The sequence below is a fragment of the Myodes glareolus genome, chromosome 7 (genome assembly GCF_982192425.1).
Source record: "Myodes glareolus chromosome 7, mMyoGla1.1, whole genome shotgun sequence".
NCBI lineage: Eukaryota > Metazoa > Chordata > Mammalia > Rodentia > Cricetidae > Myodes > Myodes glareolus.
The window spans coordinates 96979566-96991028 of NC_142032.1; the positions used below are offsets into that span (position 1 = coordinate 96979566).

The window sequence follows — 11463 nt, forward strand, 5'->3', positions numbered from 1 at the left end:
CCCACTGAACTGTATCACCAGCATTTTCAAACTATATATCTGCCTCTTTAGTTTCCTTTACCCTCACTACCCAGAGCCCCTAAGTCCCCCTAACAGAAGTGCAGAACACGGTAGCTGCCTCATTCACTTGTGCCTCATCCCTTACGCCTTCCTGTCTCTTTTCTGGTTGTGCATGACAAGAACATTAATATTACAACATTTGGGGGGTCCCTCCTCTCACTTGTCTCGATGTGACAAGTCTGAATAAATTCAAGGAAATGTCCCCTCTATTTCTATTAATGAAACCAAGCTAACCAAATTTACATGGGCTTTTCCACATGGATAGTGAAGAAACAGACAAATTGATTCCAGGAGCCTAAGGACAGGACTTTGCCCCGACCCAGCACATCGTACTGAGCTGAGCTCCGTGGGCTTCCCTTGTCCGGCCTACTGGTGACCAGCCATTCGGAACCGATCCGCTACAGACTCTACTGTGCACTTGCCTCCCGGACTTTCTGCTCCCCCGCACCATGGCTGTCCTATGTCACGTCTGCTGCTTTCCTCTTGAATGTTCAGGATAATGAGGGAGACTACAAGGTTACTTCATGATGTGAACTGCTCCTTCTGACAAAATGCTTTCCTCAGGCTTCTTGAGAAAGGAAAAATAATGATAATACCATTTACTGTCTGTCTACGCCATGCCAAACACTCTAGCCAGCAATGTCTGCACCATCTCATTCAATCCTCACAACCACCAAAGGAAGTACTGCTGTTAAGTCAATAAACAAATGAGAAATGTAAAAGCTCAGAAAGGTAAGCAGACTTGCTCAAAATTGCAACCTTGAACCTGTGTAGCACGGGGATCTGAATGGAGAACGGTTTGATCCAAAGTTGCATCCTAGAACTGCTAAGGTCCTTAAGAATCAGGCAGACCCAGCCTTCACATGGAGAAAAGCAGCTGCCTGCTTTAATGGGATGAGGGGGTGGGGAGAGCAGGAGGAGTCAGTTTCTTCCCTTGCAGAAGCAGGACAATAATCTGCGCCCCAGGCATTGTCTGCACCAGTGAGCTGGCACAATGAAAACCTAGACAGACGCGGGGATGTTGTTGCTGTTACCAGGTAAGCAGTGTTGCATCGAAGAACCAGATGTTTTGGCGGGGTGCAGGAAGAGCTTATGTAATAAAACCTTTTCATGACAACGTCCAGTGAAGGTCAGGTGTCAGAGCCAAGAAGTAGTCCTTTGTTCTGGTTAAATGATGAATGAGAAAAACTTGCCATTTCCTCCCTAAATCATAGTTTAATTTCTCTCCTCTAAGCATGCCAATCCACCCTATCACCCTTCCTCCTTGTTGCCCCTATCACTCATGGAATTTGGGGTATGGGACAGGTTTGATGCCACACATCACCAGCATGTCTGAGGCATAGTGGTGTACTTGTAATCCCGAAGCTAAGAAGCAGAGACAAGAGGATCCCTGGGGCTTGCTAGCCAGCTAGCCAAGCCTAAGCAGTGCAAGAGACCCAGGCAGAGACCTTGTCTCAGATCCACAAAGGATTAAAGGCGTATGCCGCTATGCCTGGCAGGAAAGACAAAGTGGGTAGCTCCTAAGGAAAGAAGCCCAAGACTGACCTCTGGCCCCTACATCCACTAACACACATGGCCCGACATGAACACACAGAGAGACAAATTATTCATGTTGCAACATATAAAATTAAATCTAGTACTCAGGAACCATAAAAAATCTGTTTCCCAGAGATGGGAGCCCTAGGTGGTAATATGCACTGTCCTGAGTTGGAACCCCAGCATGGGGTGTTTCCCAGAAAACTAAATATACGACCTCTCTTCACGAGATAAGCCCTTGTTAAACATATCCAACAGGCAATTCCATTATTCTAGCTCCACTGGAAGAGTCTTTTTGTGAAGCATGGCTCTGCCTCTGTTGCCTCCAGAAGCAGTCCAGTACTGAGAGATATTCATGGAAAAGCCTCTTTGGCTTACGGGGAATTCAGTCTTGTGTTAGAGAAAGAAGCTGCTAAGAGGAGTCCTTTATACACAGACAAGAAACAGGTCGTCTTGGTCTGAGTTGTGGCTCTTTCCTGTTTCCAGTCCTTCCTTTCTCTCTAGGTTCCTATACAAGTCTGCTCCACAACACACACACACACACAGGCAACCCAGCGTCTTTCTACCAAAAATAGGCTAGAGACATTTGTTAAAAAGGCCTCTTGAGACTATAATGGGGCAGTGGGAGAGTTCAAGAGGGGATGCCCAGATCTCCCTGGGAAGGGCAAACAGAAGAAATTTTGTGAGTGGACTGAGGGCAGGTGGGGATGGGAACATGAACAATTAGGTCGAGGTGGGGGAATACTGAAAGAGACTGGAAAGGGTGGTCATTTGGGGGTCAGGTAAAAACCTGGCACAAGGGACTCTCCCAGGAATCTACGAGGATGACCCCAGCTAAGGCGCCTAGCAAGAGTGAATATATAACCTGAACTGGCCATCTCCTGTGACCAGGCAAGATTTCCAGTGGAGTGATTGGGACACCAACCCAGCCACATAATCTTCGGCCTAGGTGTGTCCTGCCTATAGGATATGCTGGGGTAAGGGTGGCCTAGAGATTGAGGGAGTGACCAACCAATTACTGACTAATCTAGCCTAAGACCTATACCACAAGAGTAAACCCACCAAGACACTATCTGGAATACCAGAACCCACAGGCTGGATGTCCCAGAGACCTGGGATAGAACCAAATACACCTGAAAAAAAAGTCAATGTAATTATGCCTAACAATATTCTGCCATATTGGTGCCTAGCCCAACTGTCAACAGAAAAGCTTTATCCAGCAACTGATGGAAACAGAAAGAGAGACTCTAAGCCAGAAATTATGCTGAGATGGGGAAATCCTGCTGAAGAAAGGGAGGAAAGATCGTAGGAACCAGAGGGGTCAAGACCATCAAAAGAAAATCCACAGAATCAACTAACCTGGGATCATAGGATCTCACAGTCTGAAACAACAACCAGGGAGCCTGCATGGGGCTGATGTAAGCCCTCTATATATTTGGGACAGTTGTGTAGCTTGGTCTTCTTGTAGGACTCCTAATAGTGGGAGCAGGGGCTTTCTCTTACTCTTTTGCTGGCTTTTGGGACCCTAATTCCTCATGCTGGGTCACCTTGCCCAGCCTTTATACAAGCAAAGGAGCTTACTCTTACTGCAACTTGATATGCCATATTTTGTTGATATTCATGGGAGGCCTGCCCGTTTCTGAACAGAAATGGAGAAGGAGTGAATTGGTGGGGGTAGACAGAGGTTAGGGGAAGGACTGGGAGAAGGGAGAGGATAACTGGTTGGGATGTAAAATTAATTAATTCGTGTCAGAAATGTCAGAATCATGAATTTTTTTTTTTAAAAAAAAGGCCTCTTGGAGGTAGAAGAGATGATTCCACAGTCAAGAGCACACACTGCTCTTGCAGAGAACCTGAGTTCGATGCCCAGAACCCATGCTGGTACACTCAAAACCAGCACTCATTCTAGCTTCAAGGGAACCTGACATCTAAGGCCTCTAAGGGTACTTACACTCACATGTACATACCTACATGAATAAACATAATTTAAAACAAAAAGAAAATATTGAAGGGGACGGAGAAAGCAGTGACTTCCTGAGACACCTAGTGCAGTCGCTGGAGTAGCCCTCCAGCTCAAAGCAGTCCTTGCCCAGCCTGAGATGCCCAGCTGCATTTGACTGGTACAGTCCATAGTGCATTGTGAAACTACATCTTCACCCATGGAGAGGGAGGGAAGCTTTTTGACTATTCTTGCTAAACACCCTCAGGCAGTCAGCAGGGCTCTGAGTATTCCCTTGAGGGCAAATAAATCCCAGGATTTAGATAACTGCCTTCCCTCTTAGAATCTTTATCTCTGGGAGGAGACAGTTACACTCAAAGAGGAGCCCCTTGGGAATTCCACAACAGGGGAGAGGCCAAGCATTCCAAAGTCACCAGGAGTAACTAATCTTTGTTAATGGGTTCTCCTCCCACCTTACATCTGCATAAATCATTCCTAAGCCTTGGGCAACCCAAGGCTGCTGTCTATGACTATCCGTGCCACCTTACCATGGGCGAGCAGGCTCAAGCACATATTTAAGTCTCATTAGGAGGACAGGACAAAGATACTAACTCAGCCTCAAAACAAGATGAGGTAGAAACTGGCAAGAAAAAGCCAGGATGGCTAGATAACTTCACTTTCAAATCCCAGCACAGAAGAACGACTGTTTAAATTTGCCTGCTATGGATTTGCCAAGTGATAATTCCAACTGTGCCAAATACATTAACCTACCTCTGTCTTAGCAGATGGAAGTGACCTCTGCCTTGACGTCCATGACAAAGGCAAGACTGTCCGTCCTGGGAGGCCAGCAGCTGGGAAGCCTGGCTGGTCAGTGAAGTTTAGAAAGGATGGGCGAGGAGGAAGAAATTCTGACCTCAGAGCCACCTGAGTCTCTCTCAGTGAGACTTCCCATCCATCACACAATATTCCCATCCATCACACAATCACCAGATTAAGAACAGGAAGTCCTTATGACTGGTTTGCTGTCCCCAGCTAGCTATCAATCCCAGCACCTTCCCCTCCTTTCTCTCATCTATTCACTACAGTAGCAACATCTTATGGAATATTGAATGTGTCCCCAAAGTTTGTCTGGGAGAGAAGAGAGTGTTACATCCTTAGAATATACATTTCCAGTAAACTGGTAAATTGAGTAATGGTTATATCCCCAGAAAAACCTGAATATGCACATAGCAACATATACAGAATAGAGTTCTTCTTATGCCATGAAAAGCACTTCTCTACCCAAGCAGCCCCTCCTATGGAAAGGCCTCAAAACCAAAAACCGGCTCCTGATGATATGATAGCTGCCAGGAGGTTAGGAAAGCTGCGTCTGCAACTAAGAATGGGCGACTTTCAGTAGACTGCTTTGGGCTTTACCATCCTCTTGAGTAAAATAATAAAGGGTAGGCAAGAAGCTACCCAAGGCTCTTCTGATTTTAAAATGCATCACCACCCTCCTTTCCTTCCCTCTTCCAAATTAGAAAGTCTTCCATGGTTCCACACCTTTTCACAACCACCTCATCCTCTGCCAGTCAGTATCCAGTATGACACTTTTCTCTCCCTCAAAAACAGTCATTTCTTGGAAACTTCACTTCTCCATTGCTATGGTCATTGCCTTGATTCAGGACCCAATATATTCTATGGTTACTCCAATGACATGTCCTTTTAAACAGTCCCACAAGTCTACTTTTCACAGCCCAGAATCCTGAAGACACACTCCAAACTACTCATAGCTTTCCATGTCATCAGTACAAGAGAAATTTTGTTTTAGATGAGTTTTACCATGCTGCCAAGTACCTGAGAGCTCTGTGTGTGTGTGTGTGTGTGTGTGTGTGTGTGTGTGTATGTGTGATCATAAAGGCCAAATTTAACTCTTTAGCTCCAACCTTCAGGACTTTCCACCATCTTTTCCCTTCCTGAGCTCCAGCCTATCCTCTCCAAATGTTCTCAGGATATAGAGCCATTTCCAATGAATGGAAACACTTCCTCCTGGAGGGAGCAGAAAGCTGGTGAAACTTACCTAAGGGGTACTTGGGAGTCTCGAAAGTTACAGGACACATAAGTCCCGCCCCTAGGTACAAAACCATTAAATAATTGCTGAAGAAGAGACTATCTAGTTGTGCTGTCTACAAGTTGAGCAAGGAGTTCTAGGGGTGTAGTCTTCCTGCATGCTCACCCACACAAAGGGATGTAGCTGCCCTAAGTCACCCACACTCCTATCAGAAACCCCTCATATAACCCATTGGTTCACCAAGCTGGGCTTGGGTGGAATCATTTCTTTAGGGTGTCATCAGCGTCTTAGCTGGGTGGAATAGGCAACTGCTCATGTCTCCCCAGGAGAGTCATACAACACCCTACCACACCCATGATTCTAGCCACTGAGCCATTCTTCCTTGAGCCTGCCCCTCCTCTCTTTGAACTTGTTCCCATTTCTTCCCTTCTCTCTCACAAAACTACCTGCTCCCTTCCTTCTTTACAGAAGCAAAACCTGCCAGCCAATGGGACCCAGATACAGGGGAAACACTTGCTAATAACAGTTGCTGATAACTGTTAAGTATTGGGTCTCACACAAAAGTTGGTGTAGCTATGTTCAGAGTATGGACAGAGAGATGGAAGGGACATTGCAGAGAGGAATTTCTATTGTAATTCATATATGATAATAGTAGAAAGAGTGAAAGGACTTGAGAGTGAGGGGGTTTCTAGGGTTCTCACCACGTTACAGAGCAGAGACAACAGGTACCTCCAGGAAGAGGCACCTGTCACATCTTGCGTAGGGCTATACAATCTACAGGACTTAGTCAGTGTTTGGACATTCCATCTGTTCTGTTTGGATTTACTCTTCTCAAATCTTCCAATAAGGGATCTACCAGGGGATTTTAAGAAGAAAAGGATCATGATCAGATTTGTATTTCAGACTCATAGCCATGCAAAAAGCATTGTCCAAAGATTATAATCTAAGAAGCATAGTCTCCTCAAACAGAGAGCCAAAAAGGAGAGGGACAGTCTAGCTCCTCAGTTTGGGGCAACAGTGTAGAGAGATTTGGAAAAAGAATTAGCCTAAAAGTTCACAAGAATATCATAGTTTATCTTATCAGAAAGGCAGTCTTATCCTACCTGTATCTACAGATGTGTTACAGACATGAACAGGTAAGTACAAGGTTACTATATAACCTTGGAGGTTAATAAAAGGCATCGTACGCAATGAATGCTTAGCTCTCGTGTGCATAAATGTGCACAGGAACACAGAGAGGAAATGAAAGCAAGAATTACCAAAGAGCACCAAACCAATGACGTTAAGGTCCAGAGAAATTTTCAATTTGCTGCAGAGTCTGAATGCCTCTGAAGTCTGAGGCCTTCTGGAGATCTCAGCAGACAGCTCAGCAGGTTGCTTTAGGGTACCCATTTCCTCTAAGGCTTTTTATCACAAGCATCGGAGATAATAACAGTCCCTGAAGTGAGCCACTAACAGACTGCTCATCAGACTGCCCTTTAAGATTTTATAAAGGGACAGAGCTCACCTCCTCTAGATGCCGAAAATAAACACACACAGGTGCCTTCAAGCACAAACAAAACAAGATACTAGGATAGCAAAGGGCAAAGGAAGTGGAACTCCTCCGAGGAAGGAGGAAGCAAGAAAAACAGTGACTCAGGAAAACCCAAACCCAGAGTTTTAGTTTTAGTTTTGTGAACATAAGGGGTAACCATCATATCTCCCATGGAGGCATAAAATCTGGAGCTTAAACGTTTAAAAGTGTCACTGGTACTTGCGGTCACTCTTCCTTCTCGTATTTTCAGTCAGAGCTCGATGAGGGGATTTGAAACAGGAATGAATCGTGAACAGGTCTGCATTTCAGGAGGGAAAAAAGACCTTATGGACAAATACCAATTAGCTGCCGACCATTACCGTCTAAGCAGCACACTTTGCATCCAAAATTTAAGTAGAATTCTCCAAAAATGGTTCCTTTTCCTAGAGTCTTATTCTGCCAAATCAGTATGATTGGGACATATGGGGCTGACACCTCCCACTCCTTGGCCCTGGTCTTAAAGACTCAGTATTCCTAGGATCTCTCCTTTGTCTGCTCACGCTTCACTCTCCTCACATTCACCTCAACTGGCCTGCTGGTCTCCTAACTTGTCTCCCAACTGTGGTCCTCCAAGCACAGCCAAGTTCAGTAGCCTATCCCACCTGTTACCTGCCTAGGACCTACTTTACCTGAATAGTTGGAAAAGCTCCCCCAGGCAAGTCCAAGGCCTTCAGAGGTGCACAGGTTTGTAGATCACTACTTTAAATTCTTGCTACAGACAGGAGAGTTTCAGGTTCGAATTGCTGAATTGCCGAATGTCAGGATCCACCCCTGACCACATTTGAAGGGCATCAGGTGACTGTCAGGCTTGTGTTTGAAGAGTGCTGATCCACAGTACCATCTGACCACTCCACAAATGTTTACTGGATTGCTGTCAGTCTGGGAGTTGGGAAGGTCAAGGTTCAAGGTTCCTAACTTTGATAAGCTCAGCTGACCACAAGTCAGTGTCTGCTTACCCAAGCATTGATGCCCAAGGCCTCGCACCTGCCTCAGGTACCAGCTGGGACGATTCATTTTGTGTGTTGTTTTGTTTTGTCGACCACTTAGGCCAGGAACCAGTAGCCACTTTTTGGAGCCACCCCTAAGGTCTCCCTGTGTCATACCTCACGTAGATTGAGCCTTCTTAAAACTATCCCAGATTTTCCTTATTCTGATGAAAAAAAGAAAAACTGTAATTTCTGCAAGTTTGTTCCCACCTTCTCCTGCTACTGTGACGCGTATCACTTACATTATCAACTTACTCTTAAAATCATCTAAACTGGGCAAGGGTGGCGCACACCTTTAATCCCAGCACTCAGGCAGGCAGATCTCTGTGAGTTCAAGGCCAGCCTGGTCTACAAGAACTAGTTCCAGGACAGGCTGCAAAGCTACACAGAGAAGCCCTGTCTCAGGTTTGAGGCCAGTCTGGTTTGCAAGAGCTAGTTCCAGGACAGGCTCCAAAGCTACCCAGAGAAACCCTGTCTCAAAAAAACCAAAAACAACAACAAAAACATAGTATATCTACCTTATGTACCTTAGTTACAACAACCCATGGTAGCATTGAGCCTGTCTCAACTAGAAGCAATAAACTAAAATTGGCACATAACCAGATCTCAAGGTAATACCACTAATATACTATGTGAAGGCTGGAGTTGTTGCTCAGTGGTGGAGAGCTCTTGCTGATCTGGCATTCACCTGGTCCTAAATTAGTTCACCAGTCTCCATCACCACTAGCATTAAATAAAATCCCAAATGAAAATAATAGCAAAAGACTTAACAATATTCCACTTTAAAGTCATTTAAATATGAATGTAAATAGAATATGAACGGGCTGGTTCTTCCAAGGTGAAGAAATAATTTCTAATCAGGTAACATTTTTGATATACCAACAGTAATCTAAGACTGCAGGTTAATTAGATCTGTGGTTGACTTTCTTCCTGTAGCTGAGTATTTAGTTTCACAAAATACAAGGTAATCTTATAAACACAATGATCTGTTGTATAATCAGTTCAGGACCGAAAGAGATGAAGACCGATAGGATTAAGACCAAAATATGGAAGAGGAAGACTGATCCATATAAATTATCTCAATGGCCTAAAAGGAAGAGTTGAATGACTGACCCGAACCTTGGAAGTGCTTGTTTTTAAACACAAAACCCTATTTTCATCGGAGGGAAAACTATGGGTCAGGATAGAAGTTGGGGGAAGAAGCCAGTTTTTAAAATAGAAGTATCCCTGACATCCCAACCCGGTTCTAGAGCGACCCCATGCCTTGAGCCTTTGGGACGCCTGTTGCACTTAGTAATTGGTGTACAGAACTGCTCCTGGCCAAGGCGCTGAGGGCCAAAGCTCTATAGAGCAGGGAGAGTAACCTGAGTGAGCCGCCCTCAACTTCCTCACCACCTTGGGCTCTCCAGCTGACGCCACTGCTGCTCTCATGGGGCACCAAGCTGGGATATAATTGCCCGGAACTATGAGATATCGGAGCACCCCAGTATCCCGGACCACTCCAGCACCTGTAGGAGCGCGGGGCTGGTGGCACATTCGGAGCAGGGTGGGGTGGGGAACGCAAGCAAATCCACCGGAGTTACACCCTTCTCTCAATCTCCCAGCCAAATAAGTGGGTCCCCAGGTCTTGAAAACGTTCGGAGGTTAAAGGCCCACGAACCTCCAAACTACCCATGTGTCTCTTGGATCTGGGCGCGCTCAGTTCCCGGGATAGCGGTGAGCCGGGGCCAGGAGAGTCCACTGACCTGGATGCCTGAGCGCTGCTTCTCTCCCGGAGGCTCAGGTGTGCGTTCGCTCCCGTGTCCCTCTCACCTTCCAACATAAGAGCAGAGAACTCAGCGACAGGCCACTGGCCCAAGGATCAACTGCCAACCAACCAGCCGACCTGCCAGCACCGACCCGGTCCGGCGCCCACGTGACGGCTCGTCCGGGAGTGAGGCTCTCTGGCTGTTGGAGTCTTCCCCTAGGACCGCCCCTCTGTCACCCCGCCTCCCACTCCCGCTGTGGCCCGCCGGGACCCAAGAGCCACAGTTCCAGTTCCACTTGCTCGTCAGCCCCGCCCCCCGGCAGCGCTCCGCGTGCGAGTCTCAAGCTCCACCCCTCCCATGAGACCACGCCTCTCCTGGGTCCAACCCACTGGTTGCACCTCGGACTCTCCCCTAGGCACTTCCCTAGTACCCACCATACTCAAGTTTACAGGTCTCCTGAGCTTCTGCAGTCTGTCAGCATTGATCCCATGCACGCACGCACGCACGCACGCATACACACACACACACATAGACACGCAACCTCTCATGACCTCTAGTGGCTGACAACCTACGGAAAGCTTTGGTGTCCTGTCTCGTGAATAACACTTCCTGTGTCCAGCAAGGTCAGGTACCAGAGAGCCAAAGAAAACTGTGGTGGTGTCTGCCCATAGTGGCTGGATTTTTCAAATCCCAAAGGATTGTGCCCTGGAGACGGAGTCCCAACACCTACCTCTGATGTGCAGGCCTGTGATTGTATCACAGGTGCTTGCCCTGCTGGGGCCTCCAGGGACCGGCTGCTCAGTTTAGCTGCTTAAAATCTCTAGGTCCTCAGAGGGCAAGGACACCCGAACTCTGGCAGGACTTGCTCCTAAGCTGAATCCATTTGCTTACACCCGCGTGTTGACAGATTCTACAGGACATGACTTTTTTTTCCCTAACCCTGGTCGTCTAAAATTACTCGTGTGACCAGAGGATTGCACGTGTGAACAAAACCTAAGCACTCTGGCAAACAGGTGTATGAGCAGTGCAGGGACCTGGCCAGCAGCAGAGCAAAGGCAAAGCCAGCATCGAAAAGCTGGGGCCCCTGAGACGTGTGTCACAGCAGGATACCCTTTGGTTCTTTCACTTCCTTAAAATAGCTGAGAGGCCTTTGGAGACAGAGCCTGCCTGCGCAGTTCACATGAGTTCACGTGCCTTAGTGGGCAGTTCCAAATCTCACGTGCAGCCTAAGGAGGCCCAGTTTCTTGCCCAGGCCCCCAGAAACTGCTCATATTTTCTCAGAAGTATGCAATTATTGTGCAAAATGTTGCATGAAATTGGCTTTCCCAAACTTAGATGCAGTTGGGGAAGGAGCTTTTAAAAGACAGATGCTTTCCTCCCAGCTCCAGAGGGTCTGTTTTAATGGCATTGGCAAGTCTAGGCTGAATAGTAAGATTGTTAAAGCTCCCCAGCTGATTCGCATGTGCCACAAGGTACTAACCAGTGATGTGGCTCATGGAGACATCAACAATCCTCATTTCAATCCAGTCAGCCTAGAGCTGAAAAACACACATGAAAAGATACTGAAACAG

The 11463-nt window shown here is 46.7% G+C and overlaps 1 protein-coding gene across 3 annotated transcripts in view; it reads right to left on the reverse strand.

Moving 5' to 3' along the window:
• Ppfibp2 (PPFIB scaffold protein 2) overlaps positions 1–10068 on the reverse strand; it is a 156139-nt gene extending 146071 nt beyond the window's left edge. Inside the window, exon 1 of one of the 3 annotated variants that reach the window (XM_087908585.1) lies at positions 9890–10068. The gene's annotated coding sequence lies outside the window, so the exon portion shown is untranslated. The remainder of the gene's footprint in view (positions 1–9889) is intronic. The other 2 variants (XM_087908586.1, XM_087908587.1) reach the window with 2 other exon arrangements.
• Positions 10069–11463: the final 1395 nt, after the last annotated feature.